The sequence below is a fragment of the Fringilla coelebs genome, assembly GCF_963513975.1.
Source record: "Fringilla coelebs genome assembly, chromosome: 17".
NCBI classification, from domain to species: Eukaryota; Metazoa; Chordata; class Aves; order Passeriformes; family Fringillidae; genus Fringilla; species Fringilla coelebs.
In genome coordinates, this window is record NC_140043.1 from 13,334,641 (window position 1) to 13,347,229 (window position 12,589).

At 44.6% G+C, this 12,589-nt stretch overlaps 1 protein-coding gene across 11 annotated transcripts in view; it reads right to left on the reverse strand.

The window, feature by feature from the left end:
- Nucleotides 1–12,589, reverse strand: part of PITPNM2 (phosphatidylinositol transfer protein membrane associated 2) — a 124,794-nt gene that overhangs the window by 93,194 nt on the left and 19,011 nt on the right. For 2 of the 11 annotated variants that reach the window (XM_084217372.1, XM_084217370.1), the window contains one exon: nucleotides 9,413–9,512. The exons of 8 other annotated variants lie outside the window; for them this stretch is intronic. The gene's annotated coding sequence lies outside the window, so the exon portion shown is untranslated. Of the gene's footprint in view, nucleotides 1–9,412; nucleotides 9,513–10,421; nucleotides 10,471–12,589 lie in introns of all 11 variants that reach the window. One more of the 11 variants, XM_084217368.1, reaches the window with a different exon arrangement.

Sequence of the window (12,589 nt, forward strand, 5' to 3'; positions counted from 1 at the left end):
GACACATTCACTCTTTCTGCAATGTTTCGACAGCTCCCTTTGGATGCTATCAGTAAATAAAATCTTATGTGGGCCAATTAAAGAAAGCATAAATCCAAATTCTCTGTGGCTATCTTGTTTTGAATGCACTCCTCTGTCAAATCTTTTTAATGGGAAACGGCTAAGTGCCTTGAATCCAGGAAAAAACTTCCTCCCCAGAGCAGCTCTGGGATGCAGAGTCTTTCTTAAGAGCCGCAGGAAGGAAGGAGAGGAGTGTTGGAGTGTTTCTTGGAGCTGTGTTTTTATCACAGGAGGAGGAGAGGTTTTGACAGCAGAGAGACTATTGTCAAGTACATTTGGACTCACGTCAAGTCTCTGCCTTGACAAATTGGACTGGGAGTCCTTCCACAGTCAAAGTGCACAACGTGCAAGGCAGAGCCATTTCTCCACTTCACTGAAGAGCAGAAGGGAATTACAGAGCTCTTTTCCCCTCGCTCCCATCCAATTGGCTCCAACAGGCTGCAGCCAGCCCGGTGCTCTGCAGGGACACATCCCCAGCTGTGAGCAGCCTCCCACCCGCCCCTGCCCCACGCAGACCCCTCTGTTTGGCTGAGGGAACGCAAATCCCCTCTGCAGGAGGAGTGGCACATGTGTGAAGCTCACACTGTGTAATGAGTGCTATCCAAAGTGCAAATGCAAGTGGGTGAATATTGGCATGAACCCTGCAGAGAGAAGCTAAAATTAGGGCTTGCAATATGGAAATCTGTAATATCCTCTGCACCTGGGTAGCTCAGTGTATTCCATCCCAAATGCTTTAACTAAAGGGAGGGTAAAAGGGGCAAGATGCAAAATACACATGACCTTCCCTCACCATTTTTATCACCAAAAGAGGTTTCTGGATTAGACATCCTGCAGCAACAGCTCAAAAGATTTTACAGTGGAGATAATTAGGAACACATCACCCTTTCTTTGATCACATGAAAGATTATTTTAAACCAAACAGGAACACAGCTCTTGCAATGATCCTCAGTCTTTGCCATACACTTCTCTCTCTTATCTCTTAACTGCTGCAGGGGGGAATGATTGGCAGGTACTTTAGACATAGGATTATAAATATGAGGTCAGTATTCAAGCCAGAAGTAACAAACTCCACTTTACACAACAAGGGAAGCTGAGTGCTCAGCATCCCGCACCAGTTAATCTGTGTTGTTTACTCCCTTGGTGTAGAAGGTTTTACACTGATAAATTCTGACTGCTCCTTAGCAGAGGCAGAGCCGTGGGCAGTAACCTGAGCAGGACTCTTCAGAGCACAGATCTGCCACGCCCTAATTTTAGTATCATTTGCAAAAAACACAGAATTTCTCTAACAGCATCAGCAAGCCAGGCAAAGCAGCCAAGCAGCACACAAAGGAGCTCCTGGGTTTTTGTCTCTGGGCTGCTGGGGGTGGAAAGGGAGATTTGTCAAAAAACCTTCTAGAAACCCTGGGGGTGAAAGGAGAGGCCTGGAACTGGCTAGAGTAAATGAAAAGCATAATTCAAATGCTGACATGTACTTCACAAAGCTCTTCATTCAACTACATGGGAAGGAACGGCACCAACCGCAATTTAAAGTAGAAAAAAAGGAGAAATCTAAAAAAAACGTAGGTACAGCATTACACAGGAGCTGTTCCCAAGGCTTCCATCCAGAAACAGACTACCAAGCTTTCATTCAATAAGGTACTGCTACAACAAAATTACCTCCTGGGCACTAATGGTCTCTTAGTTATAAACAACCTCTTTAAATAAAGGGGAAAGAAAAAATGTGCATTATAAAGGAATTCGCAACACATTCCCTTCAATAAATCCTTCCTCCATTCAGTGCTTCCCAACAGGAGCTGCTCTACCAACTATCATCACCAGTAATTCTCTCCCACTAGGGGGAAAGTAAAATAAAAAATTCAGACTATAAAAATATCTCCTTTATCATAGAAGAAAGTTATTATGAGCCTCCATGCTGCCTGGCTGATGCCTGTGCACACTGATGGTTCCCTCTTTCTCCAGTAATTGCTGGCAGAGGCAGAAAGGAACAAATGCTGACCATGTGAGGTGCCTCCAGAGACTCCAGGTAATCATACTCATTTTATTTATAGTAACAAGTATTTTATTTGATTTTGTTTACACCAAGAAGAATAGGTCCAAAGGTTCCTGGCAAAAGTATCCTGTTAGGGCAGCTGGGTAAGTTGGCATAATAATGTGCCAGGTATTCCCCTTCTGAACCACCTACCCTTGGCATATGCATGAAAAAGGGGAAAAAAATATTCCCTTCTATTTCCCAGAGCTCCTGACAGTTCCTACCAGCTTGGTTTGTCCTCTGCCAGCTCCGTATCACTGCCAGCTCCAGATTTCTTGGCCAGTGCCCTGCTTTGGAGAAAGTCTCTCTTTGGGGCAGCCAAGGCTGAGTCAGAGCAGAGGGACCAGCTGCAGGAACCTGGGATGAGCCCTGCAGGACACTGTGCAAGAAATGCTCCTACAGGGCCCTACCCAGAACTCCAACTACTGCAAACCCCCTTGGTTTCCAGATTTCCCCAGCCCAGCACACATGGCAGAGCCAAGCGTGGATGTGCCAGCTCTCCCCAGGGCTGCTCACTCATTCCAAGTGCAGGCAGTGGCAGAGTACATCCCAGACCTCCCAGCTGCCACCCCCTGCCCAGCAGGTCAAGGGATGAGCCCAAGGGCACCAGCTCTGCCAGCCCACAGTCCCCTCTGCAGGGCTCTTCCACCACCTATGGAATGACAGAACAAAGAGCTTGGGAGAGAAGTGGTTTGGACTAAGCTGGACTGGTCAAATCTACCTCCCCAGGCCTGGCCAAAGAGCTGCTGTGGAAGGCAAAAAGACACATTTACCTTAAGCAAAGCCAAGCCAGAGAAATGAACAATTTTGTTGTCCAAATGCACAAGCTTATTGCTCATAAAAGGTTTACACTGGCTGGAGGAACCTACATTAATGAAGTTTTATCACTCCCTACACCAAGTCCCCAAGGGAGTCTGAGCAAAGCTTTGGAGGCAGCCACAAAAGTCTGGGATTGTGCTGCATCCCATGTGAAGGAAAAACAAATCCTGCTGGCAACCTAAAACATCAAGCAGATATTGAGGACATATTCAGCCCTGAACCAGAAAAAAAAAAAAAAAAAAAGAAAAGAAAAGAAAAAAAAAATCACCCACGCTTGTAAGCTGGTCACACCCTTAAGCTCTCCAGAGAAGTTTTACAGCTTGTAAAACCCTCATGATTCATTTGGAAATAAACCACAGACCGTGTGTAGCCACAGCAGTGTAAGCTTTCACCAGGGGAAGAGATGCCTCAATCAACTGGACTTCAACAGGCTACATAAGGAACAATAATACATGTCTAGCTACAAACACCAAAAAAAGTGTGTGGGTATGTGCCCCATACCCACAAGAATTTATGCTGAGAAAAGCAGGTTATTTATACAGGAGCTTTGTTTTCAGCATCACCACTCAGCTATCCATTATCAGCCCCAAAACAACAGGGCTCAGGAGACTAATGAACAGCATGAGCAGGAAATACAGAGATGAGAAGCAAGATTTAGAGAACAAATAGTTCAGGCACTCTTGTATTTTACAGAAGGTCATTCACTGGGCCTTTATACTTCATTTATCAAATTAGATCTGAATTGGTGTAGTCATCCTGATTCAAGAAACCATCACACATCTTTTCCCTTCAAAAGGGGAAATAAACACCTTATCTCTAAAGCAGTTTCCATCAGAAGATCTCTGCGTCCTTCCCTGGCACTTTGCCTCACAAAACCACCCAGGCAGAGCTGCCTCCCCTACAGACAGCCTTCAGAGGTGCAAAGTGTTTTGCCGGTAATGGCTTAGACCAGATCTCAGATCCACATCCCCTCCCCCAAGATGCACCTGACTGAGCCAATTATCCATGTGCTGCCCTTAACCAGTGGGATTTTATAGCCTCTATTTTTCTACTGCTTTCCTTGTCATCATAAACATCCCAGTGTTTGCTCACAAGTTGTTCCATTAAAAACAAATGTGCTGCCACTCCACGGCTGTGGAATTTGCTGCAGAAAATCATCCAGAGAACAGCCCTGCCTTGCCAGCCACCTGCACCACCTCCCCCTTTAACTCTAACCCAGAGGCACGTTACAATTACATTATTGCAACTAAATAAAATTATTTTCCCCTGTTCCAAGACATAAAACAACCACATTATTATGGCCATTGCCACTGTGATTTAGTAATTTAAACAAAAAGACACACACAATGATAACAACATAGTAAGTAGTACAGCACTTCATTACAGCTGGAACCAGTATTTATGACCCCTGAAAGCAAAGATGGTCATGAAAATTATATGCCCAAACCCGTCACTTCAAAAGTACAACTTAATCATATAATGCTCAGCACAGAGGTGTCAAAGACACTGATGATATTTTGGTTTTTTCCAGGTGAAGAAAAGCCCTGAGAGACAATAAATCGTTTAAGGTATCGGTGGAAGCAGCTTACTTACGAAACAGGATTTGCAATGCAAAAAGTGAATCAGGAGGCATCACTCTCACACACTGCACCCTTCCTCAGGCTGTCTCTCTCCAGCTGCACCCTGCCTCCCCCTGAGCAGGTCAGGGACAGGGGCAGTGAGAGCCACCCAGGGCCACAGGAAAGGGTTCGTGTGCTCTCAGAGCTGAGAGAGGAGCAGAGATGCGGAGCAGCCACTGGAGAGCTGAAAGCGCTCTGAGAGCTCCTGACCAGGCTGCACAGGGAAGTTAATCTGGTAAAAATGCTTTGGACGTGTAGCCACAGCCCAAGCACAGCTCTCTGCCAAGACTGAGGACAATACATTATTAACTAAAGTTTAATTATATCCACAAACATACATTTCTAGCTGAGGCTTACAACCACATCTCTGTAGAATTGTTTGTTCTTCTAGTGGTCCTGTTAAGAAATGAGTTTCATGATCACTTTCATAGCCCAAAACACACACTCATCTAGTATTAAATTTACTTCTGTTTTGTTTCCATAGGAATTTTGCTGGTTCCATATTAATTAATTTATGTCAGAAACAGACAACACTTCACAAAGGACCCTCTAATCAGTGGCTATTAAGGGTGGGCTGCAAGATGGTTTCTTTGTAACACTGGTCAGAGTATTTTCAAAAGGCAAAGCCCAGTTTTAAAAAAGAAGCTATTATCTCCCCACCAAATGAGTATGGAAATTAAGGAGTACTTAATGATTACATTTGCAATGCTCTGAATTAGTCAAGATAGATTTCCAACAAGTATCATTCCCTGTAGAAAATCTGGCTACTTGTAATATATAGACCATGTTTTGTGGTTTTAAGAGAAATTTTGCAGGAAGAATGAGTCAGCAGCAGACAAGCAGCCGGGTCTCTACGGCCAACCAACAACCTCAACATGGGCTTCAGTGGGGAAAGCCTCACACCTCAAAGACCCAAGTATAAGGCAGCCCCACTGAAAGGCTGCCCACTCTTCCCAGTAACCTGATGGCCATAGAAGCCATGCAAGTAGCTCTGAAGACTTTATCTCCTCTTCTCTTTCACGTACATCAACCATATGCTTAAGCAAAAAGCACAGTCTCCATTCCAGAGGAAAAGCCAAAATTCAATTAATGACACCAGTCTTTAAAAGCCAGCTGAGACTGCACAAATGGCTCATTCAGGAAATTTTTCTTTCTGAAAGCTTCCATGAACTGTAATAATGCAACTATTGCTGGCATTTATTTATTATTACAGAAAGATTTATTTATGAGAGATCTGCAATCAGCTTAATCTCCAAAAGCTTGATGCAGTTTAGCCCCTGGCCAGAGTTACTCCTCTGCTTTGACATCAGGAAGCAGCACCCCACAGCTCAGGGGTGACTGGGAATAGCCCAAGGAACACCTCAGCAAAAGCAGCAGGCACCCTGCACTCCCCCAAGCTGCACTTTGATACCAGACAGTGATAAGGAAAAGAGGCAGATTCCACAGGCAAGGAAAGCTGGTAAGTGGAACAGTCATGGGGTGTGTGATGGCATGGGTGGAAGGACATGGAGAATTGATGCTTTCCCTTAAATCAACACAGCAGGAAGGATTATGAAAGGTTGGTAGTGTGAGTTACCAGATCCTGCTCCTGTGCAAAAAGAAGGCTAATGTCAGATGGTCACAGCACAGACTAGGCAGCAGCAGCACATCTGTGTCTCTGCTGGGCAAAAAATCCCCCTGAGCTACCAGCAACATGAGTTTGGCAACACTGGAGCCACTTGATTTCAGGCAACTGGGATATTAAATTAAAGTATTTATTTGCAGTAGAGACAAGTTTATGTTAAAGAAAGGGAATGGCACAGGGAGTATTTTGATTCATAAGAGGCAGCTATGAAGACAGCACTAAGATGTGGGGAGGGAGGAAAGCTTTCCAATGGTTTTGCTACTTTGTCCCATCATGATTTCAAAGTCTGAGTAGTCAATAAAAGTATATTTCAGATCTTCAAGGAAGCAGATCCCCACCACACCTGGACTCTCTCTGCTACAAGATACAATTCAAATGAAAGTGTTGCCCTGTTCCCAAGTATCAGGATCCTGGTTCCTCTTCTGCTTCTCCTTTATCACCAGTGAACAGCCATGGTGATAACAAGAGGAGTGAATGCAGCTGTCTAGAGAGACGGCAGGTACTGCCCTGAATATCTCACAAAATTAAACACAAGCTTTGCCAAGAGCACAGAGCCAGAACAGAAATAAGAACAAGCACAACTTTTCTACCAACAGGAGCTCAGGAGCACAAAAGTGCTTCCTGCTGCCCCACCTCCTGCACTTCCTGCCACCCTGTCCAGGGACTATGCCTTTTCCCTGATCATGACCTGCAGAACACAGCCATCCACTCAGACACGAGCATTAAGAATGCCCCAGCAAAGTCACAGTGCTGGGACAGTCCCTCCCCTCAGGATTATCAGCAGCTCAGCCCTGCTGTACCCACCATGGCCTCGAGAAGGGACACCCTCTGTGCCTCCTGCTTCTACCTCCTCATGACAAAATCCCTGGTACCGGGCCAAAACTGAGCATCCGTGCCCTGAGAACACGGGGAAGGAGAGAACTGCTCATCACTGCCTCTGAAACAACACAGATGATGTTTTGCTTATTAAGCACACACAGAAAGAAGAATTTGAGCTGTTAACATTTGTCATTGCTGAATCTCCCACTGAACCCTGGGGAACACAGATGGGTGCTCAAAGCAATGGGCACCACAGGCCATAAGGGTGATATGAAACTAAAGACAAAGGGCTCCAGGAGTTTGTTTCACACGCAGAGAAAGCTCCCAGAAGGAAGAAGAAATAGTATTTTGAAGTCCATCTGAAAGAAAGGCATCAGACAACTACCCAGGAGACAGCCAGCTGCCAGTGTCACAAGACTTGTAGTAGCTCTGCCACATGTTCTTAGCCAGGAGTCTCACACTGAGGCAGGAGCGCTCTTGGGTACCCACCCCACCGGCCACACGACTGCCCCTCAGCTCCACAAACCACAGGGACACCTTTGGCTGCTGCTGACAAGGCCACAAAAGGGTCATGAGGGCCCATGCCATCCTGAAGAACTGAGAAGCTGCTGGGCAGGACCCTTCAGGGTGCAGAGGAGCCCCTGAACCACTCAGCCAGGAGCTTCTCTGCCCACATCCTCCCTTTCCATTTCACGAGGTGGCTCCTCACTGGCACAGCTGCTGATTAAAGCTTGCATTGACATCTGAAGACTCAAAGGCAAATTAAAATAACCTTACACTTCTTAATCCAATTCATGCTTTTTTAATGACTAGAGTTTCTATCGTGTGGAAAGCATCTCTTGCAGGAAACTGCTTTGACCACTGCTGTTCATAAAAGTAAAAAGACTTGCTAATGCTCTCCAAACTTCCCACAGAAGTATTTATATCAGAACCCCTCTATTTTTTTCCCCAACAATAATCTAATTCATGTGACTCTTATCTTAACTATGAAACAGCACATTAAATCCAGGATCACAGCTCATTTAGATAAACGGAATTGGGCACATCCAGCGAGTCATTCCTGCTGTGACATTTCTACTATTGACAGAGTTATTTCCAGGCCCAGCGTGGGCAGGGAACGGGGAGGACTCTCACCCTTCAGCACAGTCACTGCCCCTTGCTGAGAGTGCACAGAAGAGCCAGATTTTCTCAAGGGACTCTACCTGGGTCTAGTCACATGTTAATAAACATTCTGGCAGCATTTCCCAGAAATAACCTTCAACTGTTACCTAGAAACATAATCCATCAAAATAAACCTCAAAATAGTAAGAAACGAAGAGAACGTTTATTGGTAGGCTGTATTCTAGCTATATATACAAAAGAATTAGTGGACAATGTAGAGTCATTGATCAAGGGGATAGCTCAAATTAATTTCAAGGTTGTTTTCTTTGTTCTTTTATATATGCAAACAGTGTTTTTAAAGTTTCCTTTACCTCACTCTTTCCTACCCTCTGTGAGCTCTTAGGAATAAAGCTGAACCTCATGGGCCTCCACAGGACTTGAGAGTACCCAGTGGAACCAAAGCACTTAGGAGGTGATGAGCTGAAGTGAATCTGGAGCTTAACAGCTAAATCATCCAGAATAGATTAAAATTTCCCATCAAATAAATTGAAAGTTCTGCTTCAGCACTGAACAGTTCCCCTTCACCCTACAGCTCCATCCCCACACTCCTTTTTATCTGAATAAATACAGATGGCATTTGCCTCCCCCTCTTTTTCTATTTTTTTAATAAACTGCTGGGATGATGCAGGAACCACAGCCAAAGGATTTTCTCTAGGTACTCAGAGCACTCCTGATCTGCATCTTGATTTCAACTTGTAACTCTTCATAAACCAAACAGGTACATGGGTCTGTCAGTGCATGGGCTGGTGAATCCTCCTCTCCCCTCACAGCCCCTGCCCAGGGATTAACACACAACACGCTGCCTCAGTAGGAACTGGAATTTCCTGGAGCTTCCACTGGAGGCTGTGAAGCTGAGACACCATCACAAGTGGCTGGGGTTCAGCCAGGTTATCTCCCTGATAACCTCCTGCAGCCTGGGGACGCGTGTGCAGCGTGACACCCACGTGCTGAGCTCCAGAGGAACCAGACTTGGCTGTAGCTCATCACTTCCCAGCACTGCCTGAGTGCCACAGGGAGGGAGCTGGGCTTGGTTCACAGGGATGCCTGTGCTCTGACTGCATCCATAACAACGAGCTGCTGCCCATTTACAGCTCCCCTCCTTCCTGAAAAATTGTATTTTCAACCAGATGACATGCTTCTGATTATTAAGAAAGATCTCTGTATACCCCAGAAATTAATAATTTCTCTACTCTGCTAAAACTGATGACAATGTAGTCTTGGCTCTGGAAAATTAACTGCTATAGGTCAGTCACGAAGATATACAATTTAAAATTTTCATACCTTCTTTTACTCAGGTAGAATCCTCTCTTCAACCCTTCTCTGCAATCATCAAGGTTTTATTGGAACTGGCATAAATATTCAATCCATGCTGCTCGTCAGTCTGGTTAGAGAGAGATGGTGGGGGTTCACTTCAAATCCCAGGGCAGGTTCTTTTCACACACATCAAATTTTGCTTTTAACCCCAGTAAAAGCAGGGTTAGATCCTAAACAGGTCAACCCACAATGACATAGGGGAATTTGAAATGGATCAAAATACAAGGAAAGAGAACTTCAATGCAAGATAGTTAATCAGACAAGGGTGTAGTCTATGCAATAAAATAAGCTAATCACCTTCATCTACATTACAATATCTTTTACTTCCAAAAGTCCTTAAGGCTGCAGAGTTTTCAGTTACCTTTTCCCTCTGTTTCCTCTAGGACTAATACTCTTCTTTAGCAGTCTGCTGCCAGCTGCTGCATGACCTCTCTGGATATCATGAATTAAATTCTTGGGTTTTCTGACTTCTTCCACCATTAGAAGGACATTTATCAGGTTAAGCCCAGATTTCTTTCAATGTCTTACCAGCAGAGTTTTGGATGACTAATCAAAGGACTGAATATATTCTAAAGATTTCATTCTCCCTTCACTATTTATACTAGTCAATGTCACTTTGACACTATTCTGGCTTTTCACTGCAAAAAACTTTCCAACTCAAATTCCCTTAGAACAAACATGCTCTCATAAGCAGACAAGTGCCATTTGCTCCATCTTGCCCTCCCCCAAGTTAGCTTCAGCTGTCACCAAAAACACAGTAAGCATTTTCCTCCTTGGGAACTATGTGTTCCTGCAGTTATAGTCAATGGACCAGAAGAGTCTGGCATTGGAAAAAGAACTATCTGATTTCTTGGATTCACTGCAAGAGAACCTGGCTTGGCCAGGCACAGTTATAACCACCAAGGATTCAGTGAAATTAAAGATACCCTGGGCGATGAATACTGGCTGTACAAAAAGTGATCAGGCATTCACCCACCTCAGATACAGCTTTGGGGCTCTGACTGCTCTCCAAAGGGTGTTTCTCCCTGCAGTAAGAAATAACAGTGAGTAAAACACTCACTTTGTACGTTAGCATGAAGATTTTCGGAGCCACCATCTATGAATCGCCTCCACTATTTCAGTAAACAGAAAATAGTCAACAGCTCTTGAGAACCTTTCACATTTTCACCTTTCTGATTCCAGTGTGTTCAGATCTGAAAGCACGTTTTTCAGCTTAATTCAGACTTCACACTTAATATCTACTATTTTCACCATGATCCATGTTGCCTTTTTTGACCTATATTACCTAGAATTTCTATTTCTATACCCAGTTCTAAGGAGGGAAATATGCCCTGAAAAAGCAGCTGCACCTTAGACCTATCCTGAGATACTGAACCTTGCAGTGCTCCTTTATGCCAGGAACTGCCACACTCAGATGGCTGATCCTTGTGTGGCAATACCCAGACGTTGCAGAGGATGCAAGGAAAAAGTGCAAAAATGCAAAACACACTTAAACCATCTTCCTAAAACCTGCTTAGGGCAACAGTTTGTCACAGATAACTCTACATTTCCATCTTCTGCCTCCCCATGTGCCAAGCCCTGTCCTCAGGGAGAGACAACTTCCAAGCAAGTGAGGTTTCCACCCAGACCTGCCTCTGCCCTAAGTGCCCTTCTCTCACTTTATTTATTGCACCTTTCCATCCCCCTGTTATGACATGGTAAAAGCACATCTGGAACACATCTGCAGCCTTCTGTCCCCTCCAGGAAGGGCCCAGCATCTCACTGGAACAGCATCAAGGGGAATGGTATTGAATGTCAGGGTGAGTTGCATCACATCTGCTCTATGCTGTGCTCAGGACAACCTTCTTTCCAGGAGAGGTTGTTCATCAGGTCTTATTTTTAAAGAATCTGGGCCAAGTCATCCCTGCTGTAGCTTTAATGACGTCAATGAGCTACAGCAGGGGTGAAATTGGGCCGTTATTTTTTATGTCCATATGTCCTGTGCCTATTAAAGAAAAAAAAAACGGGAAAAGAAGATCAAGGAAGAAAAGTTATTGAATCAAAAGACTACCCGGTGCAGAGATTAACATCTAGATGTGGAATGTTCCTCTTTTGTTCCTGCCGTACATTATAAATATAACAGTTTATGGAAAAAGAAATACTTCTGTAGTGTCAAGGTACAATGTGAGTTCTACAGTGACAAATTATATTCACATTTTGTATCCTGTTTTGATAAAAAAGCCAACAGAAAAATCATTACTAGGAAAAGGTCTCTTCAGAACTCCACTAAAGTGAGCAACACAGTTGCCAGTAAGTGTTAGTGTCTCCTCTCGAAACCAACATTCATCACACCCAGCATATCAACACCAAGTAGTAAAGCCCAGTGGACCTTGCCCTGAGCTCATTTCTTACTCAGTCCAAAACATGATTATACAAACACCAAAAGAGGAAAACACAACAAGGTTAAGCCTAACCAGTGTTTTCTGTGAGTACAAACAGCCTCAACCACCAACATGAGAAGGGACACGGCTGAGGAGCCCAAGCCTGCAGATGTGGGACAGCAGCTGTGAACAGCAGCAGTGCCAGCCACGATTCTGTGGGGGTTTTCAGAAGGCTGAGCTGCACCACTGATGTTGATAAAATGTGCAAACTTGTTTCCCACCCCCCACGCCCCAGTCCACGGGTACTGCCCGGGCTGTGAACGCGACTCCAGCTCACCCAACCGCAGCCAGCAAGACCTACAGCCACAATTTCTCAACTCCACACTTAAAGCCCACTTAACTGACATTTAAGAGTATGAGTAACCATATTCAGAGGGACACAGGTGAAACTACTCCCCCACATGCCTATAGAGAGTCAGGCTGATGCACCTTTTAAGGCAGAGAGCGACTGCCCAGCAACAGCCTCAGATCACAGGAGCTGCTGTTCAGGGCCTCTGCTTTGTAGATAACTTTTATTTCAAAGCTCTGTAGAAGATTCCTTTGATAACTTTCACCCTAATTATCCAAGTCGCAGCTTCAGTCAAAGACTAAGTCCTCTCTGCAAAGGCCTTTTTTCCAATTGCTTCCCCTTTGCATTAATGAGCTCTTTTTCCCACAATAAGCTACAACAGTTTGAGGTTTTGTTTTTGTTTTTATTTTTATTCCTCTCCTCCCTCCTCCTCTC